The following is a 6000-nucleotide window of genomic DNA, read 5'->3' as shown; positions in this document are numbered from 1 at the left end:
GGCTCAGAGGACCGCGGGCCCCAGCGGGCCCCCGGGGCCACGCGGCCCTGAGCAGCGAAGCCCTTGGTGGGGGGGAGGTGGCGGAGGGGGGCGGCGGCCTCCGAGCGGGGGCGGGCCTGGAGGGTCCCAGGGTGGGAGAGCGCCCAGACCTCCGCGCCCCTCACCCCACCGCGCCCCTCACCCCAGCCCAGCCCAGCCCAGCCCAGCCCACGCCCGACCCGCCGCAGGCATGCCGGGCCGGCTGCTGCGGGTCCAGGGTCCCGGGTCCCGGAAGCCCTGTGGTCCCCCGGGCCGGGCCGGGCCGGGCGGGTGCTGGCCGGGGGTGGCGGTGTGCGGGGCGCGGAGCGGCGTCGGCCGGCCACACGGCCGCGGGGAGTCCGGTCGCGGGTCGTGCAGCTCAAGTGCAGCGCGCGCTCCGTGGAGAGCTGCGGCCGGCTGGCCCGAGCGGCAGGTCAGAGGGAAAGGCAGGCGCAGCGCAGGGCTCTTAGGGCGCCCGGCGGCAGCCGCCCCCGTCTACGGCCATACCACCCTGAACGCGCCCGATCTCGTCTGATCTCGGAAGCTAAGCAGGGTCGGGCCTGGTTAGTACTTGGATGGGAGACCGCCTGGGAATACCGGGTGCTGTAGGCTTTTTTTTTTTTTGGCCTCCCCTCTCCTTTAGCGCCCGCCCCCCACCCCCGCAAGCCCCACCTGCCGCTGGCCCCTCGCACCCCACCGCGCTCAGAGCGGTCGCCTGCCTTCCAGCCCCTCGCGGGGTGGGTGGCCGGGGCCCCGACTCCCGCTGCAGACCTGGGTTGCCTCCGCGCGGCCCGCGAGCCCCTCCGCATTCGGCTTCCAGGAAACCAGAGGACCGGCGAGGGCGAGGGGGCGGGGGGTGGGTGGGGGGCGGTGGAGGGGGTGCTCTCTGTCTGGGGCTCCCTTGGCAGGCCTCAGGCACTTCCGGGCGGGGCCCAGGCCCTAGCCCCGGCCCCAGCCCCACCACCAGAGGCATCCTCGCAGGCAGCCTCTGGGTCTCCTGCAGGCGTGCGCACAACACACTCACACAACCACAACACTCACTCACACACACACACACACACACACACACACACACACCCGCCCCCGAGAAAGGTCAAGAGGCGGAGACCACAGGTAAGGGAGACGGAGAAAGAGGGAGAGAGAGACAGACAGCAAGAGGACCACACAGACTTCCAAAGCCCCGGCCGCCACACCCTGCCCCCTCCATTCTGGGTTCCCCCCGGCCCCCAGTCGACCAGACCCCCACCGTCGCCCACCGACACACTCACACACACACTCTCACGCGCTCACCCTCTGGCCTGGGGGCGGGGGCTAGGTCTCGCCTTAGGTGGCCAAGCCGAAGGGGACCTTTGAGACCTCGGATGCGAGGAAGTCTTGGGGTCCCCACGGGTGATTGCCAGCCCCAGGGCACTGCGCCCAGCCGGGGCCCGACGGCCCACGGCTGACGCCCCCTCCCTTAGGGAAGCTGCTTCTTCCGCAGGGCCTCTCTCTGAGGTGTGCCACGGTCTGTGCCAGTGTGTCGATCTCGGAGCGGATGCCATCCCCTGTCCCCTGTCCTTCTCCCGTTCTCCGGCTCTCTGTCAGTCGCTCTGTGTCTCCCTCTCTCTGTCTCTCCCTCCCCGTGTGTGCCTGCGCGCTCGTGTCTGTCTGTCTGTCTGTCTGCATCTGCCTCGCGCCGTCTTGGGAGTGTGTCTCTGAACCTTCATCTCTTTCTGTCTCTGTCTCTCCTGACCCCCGGCCTCCCACGGGTGCTATGGCTGTGGCCCTGGCTGCCGCGCTTGCGCCGGCCGGCTGTCTCACGTGGCGTGGGTGCCTGCGAGTGTCTGTGTGTCTGTCCGTGTGCCTGCATGTCGCTCGTCCGCTCCCTCAGGAAGGTGCTGTGCTTGGAGGGCGGCGTGGGGGCAAGGGGGGCCTCGGTAGGGCGAAGGGGCGGGGCTGACGAGCTCTGGTTCACCGCGCTGGTGGCTCCCGGGGGCTTTGGGCACCGGGCAGGTGCCGGGCAGGATGGGCGCTCGGGGCCAAGGCTGGGCTGCGCACAGGCCCGCAGGAGGCTCAGAGGACCGCGGGCCCCAGCGGGCCCCCGGGGCCACGCGGCCCTGAGCAGCGAAGCCCTTGGTGGGGGGGAGGTGGCGGAGGGGGGCGGCGGCCTCCGAGCGGGGGCGGGCCTGGAGGGTCCCAGGGTGGGAGAGCGCCCAGACCTCCGCGCCCCTCACCCCACCGCGCCCCTCACCCCAGCCCAGCCCAGCCCAGCCCAGCCCACGCCCGACCCGCCGCAGGCATGCCGGGCCGGCTGCTGCGGGTCCAGGGTCCCGGGTCCCGGAAGCCCTGTGGTCCCCCGGGCCGGGCCGGGCCGGGCGGGTGCTGGCCGGGGGTGGCGGTGTGCGGGGCGCGGAGCGGCGTCGGCCGGCCACACGGCCGCGGGGAGTCCGGTCGCGGGTCGTGCAGCTCAAGTGCAGCGCGCGCTCCGTGGAGAGCTGCGGCCGGCTGGCCCGAGCGGCAGGTCAGAGGGAAAGGCAGGCGCAGCGCAGGGCTCTTAGGGCGCCCGGCGGCAGCCGCCCCCGTCTACGGCCATACCACCCTGAACGCGCCCGATCTCGTCTGATCTCGGAAGCTAAGCAGGGTCGGGCCTGGTTAGTACTTGGATGGGAGACCGCCTGGGAATACCGGGTGCTGTAGGCTTTTTTTTTTTTTGGCCTCCCCTCTCCTTTAGCGCCCGCCCCCCACCCCCGCAAGCCCCACCTGCCGCTGGCCCCTCGCACCCCACCGCGCTCAGAGCGGTCGCCTGCCTTCCAGCCCCTCGCGGGGTGGGTGGCCGGGGCCCCGACTCCCGCTGCAGACCTGGGTTGCCTCCGCGCGGCCCGCGAGCCCCTCCGCATTCGGCTTCCAGGAAACCAGAGGACCGGCGAGGGCGAGGGGGCGGGGGGTGGGTGGGGGGCGGTGGAGGGGGTGCTCTCTGTCTGGGGCTCCCTTGGCAGGCCTCAGGCACTTCCGGGCGGGGCCCAGGCCCTAGCCCCGGCCCCAGCCCCACCACCAGAGGCATCCTCGCAGGCAGCCTCTGGGTCTCCTGCAGGCGTGCGCACAACACACTCACACAACCACAACACTCACTCACACACACACACACACACACACACACACACACACACACACACACCCGCCCCCGAGAAAGGTCAAGAGGCGGAGACCACAGGTAAGGGAGACGGAGAAAGAGGGAGAGAGAGACAGACAGCAAGAGGACCACACAGACTTCCAAAGCCCCGGCCGCCACACCCTGCCCCCTCCATTCTGGGTTCCCCCCGGCCCCCAGTCGACCAGACCCCCACCGTCGCCCACCGACACACTCACACACACACTCTCACGCGCTCACCCTCTGGCCTGGGGGCGGGGCTGGGTCTCGCCTTAGGTGGCCAAGCCGAAGGGGACCTTTGAGACCTCGGATGCGAGGAAGTCTTGGGGTCCCCACGGGTGATTGCCAGCCCCAGGGCACTGCGCCCAGCCGGGGCCCGACGGCCCACGGCTGACGCCCCCTCCCTTAGGGAAGCTGCTTCTTCCGCAGGGCCTCTCTCTGAGGTGTGCCACGGTCTGTGCCAGTGTGTCGATCTCGGAGCGGATGCCATCCCCTGTCCCCTGTCCTTCTCCCGTTCTCCGGCTCTCTGTCAGTCGCTCTGTGTCTCCCTCTCTCTGTCTCTCCCTCCCCGTGTGTGCCTGCGCGCTCGTGTCTGTCTGTCTGTCTGTCTGTCTGTCTGCATCTGCCTCGCGCCGTCTTGGGAGTGTGTCTCTGAACCTTCATCTCTTTCTGTCTCTGTCTCTCCTGACCCCCGGCCTCCCACGGGTGCTATGGCTGTGGCCCTGGCTGCCGCGCTTGCGCCGGCCGGCTGTCTCACGTGGCGTGGGTGCCTGCGAGTGTCTGTGTGTCTGTCCGTGTGCCTGCATGTCGCTCGTCCGCTCCCTCAGGAAGGTGCTGTGCTTGGAGGGCGGCGTGGGGGCAAGGGGGGCCTCGGTAGGGCGAAGGGGCGGGGCTGACGAGCTCTGGTTCACCGCGCTGGTGGCTCCCGGGGGCTTTGGGCACCGGGCAGGTGCCGGGCAGGATGGGCGCTCGGGGCCAAGGCTGGGCTGCGCACAGGCCCGCAGGAGGCTCAGAGGACCGCGGGCCCCAGCGGGCCCCCGGGGCCACGCGGCCCTGAGCAGCGAAGCCCTTGGTGGGGGGGAGGTGGCGGAGGGGGGCGGCGGCCTCCGAGCGGGGGCGGGCCTGGAGGGTCCCAGGGTGGGAGAGCGCCCAGACCTCCGCGCCCCTCACCCCACCGCGCCCCTCACCCCAGCCCAGCCCAGCCCAGCCCAGCCCACGCCCGACCCGCCGCAGGCATGCCGGGCCGGCTGCTGCGGGTCCAGGGTCCCGGGTCCCGGAAGCCCTGTGGTCCCCCGGGCCGGGCCGGGCCGGGCGGGTGCTGGCCGGGGGTGGCGGTGTGCGGGGCGCGGAGCGGCGTCGGCCGGCCACACGGCCGCGGGGAGTCCGGTCGCGGGTCGTGCAGCTCAAGTGCAGCGCGCGCTCCGTGGAGAGCTGCGGCCGGCTGGCCCGAGCGGCAGGTCAGAGGGAAAGGCAGGCGCAGCGCAGGGCTCTTAGGGCGCCCGGCGGCAGCCGCCCCCGTCTACGGCCATACCACCCTGAACGCGCCCGATCTCGTCTGATCTCGGAAGCTAAGCAGGGTCGGGCCTGGTTAGTACTTGGATGGGAGACCGCCTGGGAATACCGGGTGCTGTAGGCTTTTTTTTTTTTTGGCCTCCCCTCTCCTTTAGCGCCCGCCCCCCACCCCCGCAAGCCCCACCTGCCGCTGGCCCCTCGCACCCCACCGCGCTCAGAGCGGTCGCCTGCCTTCCAGCCCCTCGCGGGGTGGGTGGCCGGGGCCCCGACTCCCGCTGCAGACCTGGGTTGCCTCCGCGCGGCCCGCGAGCCCCTCCGCATTCGGCTTCCAGGAAACCAGAGGACCGGCGAGGGCGAGGGGGCGGGGGGTGGGTGGGGGGCGGTGGAGGGGGTGCTCTCTGTCTGGGGCTCCCTTGGCAGGCCTCAGGCACTTCCGGGCGGGGCCCAGGCCCTAGCCCCGGCCCCAGCCCCACCACCAGAGGCATCCTCGCAGGCAGCCTCTGGGTCTCCTGCAGGCGTGCGCACAACACACTCACACAACCACAACACTCACTCACACACACACACACACACACACACACACACACACCCGCCCCCGAGAAAGGTCAAGAGGCGGAGACCACAGGTAAGGGAGACGGAGAAAGAGGGAGAGAGAGACAGACAGCAAGAGGACCACACAGACTTCCAAAGCCCCGGCCGCCACACCCTGCCCCCTCCATTCTGGGTTCCCCCCGGCCCCCAGTCGACCAGACCCCCACCGTCGCCCACCGACACACTCACACACACACTCTCACGCGCTCACCCTCTGGCCTGGGGGCGGGGGCTGGGTCTCGCCTTAGGTGGCCAAGCCGAAGGGGACCTTTGAGACCTCGGATGCGAGGAAGTCTTGGGGTCCCCACGGGTGATTGCCAGCCCCAGGGCACTGCGCCCAGCCGGGGCCCGACGGCCCACGGCTGACGCCCCCTCCCTTAGGGAAGCTGCTTCTTCCGCAGGGCCTCTCTCTGAGGTGTGCCACGGTCTGTGCCAGTGTGTCGATCTCGGAGCGGATGCCATCCCCTGTCCCCTGTCCTTCTCCCGTTCTCCGGCTCTCTGTCAGTCGCTCTGTGTCTCCCTCTCTCTGTCTCTCCCTCCCCGTGTGTGCCTGCGCGCTCGTGTCTGTCTGTCTGTCTGTCTGTCTGTCTGCATCTGCCTCGCGCCGTCTTGGGAGTGTGTCTCTGAACCTTCATCTCTTTCTGTCTCTGTCTCTCCTGACCCCCGGCCTCCCACGGGTGCTATGGCTGTGGCCCTGGCTGCCGCGCTTGCGCCGGCCGGCTGTCTCACGTGGCGTGGGTGCCTGCGAGTGT

General features: G+C 71.0%; 3 non-coding genes across 3 annotated transcripts; all 3 read left to right on the top strand.

The window, feature by feature from the left end:
• The first annotated feature begins 511 nt into the window (after window positions 1-511).
• LOC129642389 (5S ribosomal RNA) lies at window positions 512-630 on the top strand. The gene has a single exon (XR_008709688.1). It is a non-coding gene; the product is annotated as a 5S ribosomal RNA (ribosomal RNA).
• Window positions 631-2578: 1948 nt separating this feature from the next.
• On the top strand, window positions 2579-2697 carry LOC129642388 (5S ribosomal RNA). Its single transcript, XR_008709687.1, has one exon. It is a non-coding gene; the product is annotated as a 5S ribosomal RNA (ribosomal RNA).
• Window positions 2698-4662: 1965 nt separating this feature from the next.
• On the top strand, window positions 4663-4781 carry LOC129642386 (5S ribosomal RNA). The gene has a single exon (XR_008709685.1). It is a non-coding gene; the product is annotated as a 5S ribosomal RNA (ribosomal RNA).
• Window positions 4782-6000: the final 1219 nt, after the last annotated feature.

The sequence above is a fragment of the Bubalus kerabau genome, chromosome 1, assembly GCF_029407905.1.
Source record: "Bubalus kerabau isolate K-KA32 ecotype Philippines breed swamp buffalo chromosome 1, PCC_UOA_SB_1v2, whole genome shotgun sequence".
NCBI lineage: Eukaryota > Metazoa > Chordata > Mammalia > Artiodactyla > Bovidae > Bubalus > Bubalus kerabau.
This window is presented reverse-complemented; position numbering and strand designations above follow the sequence as displayed.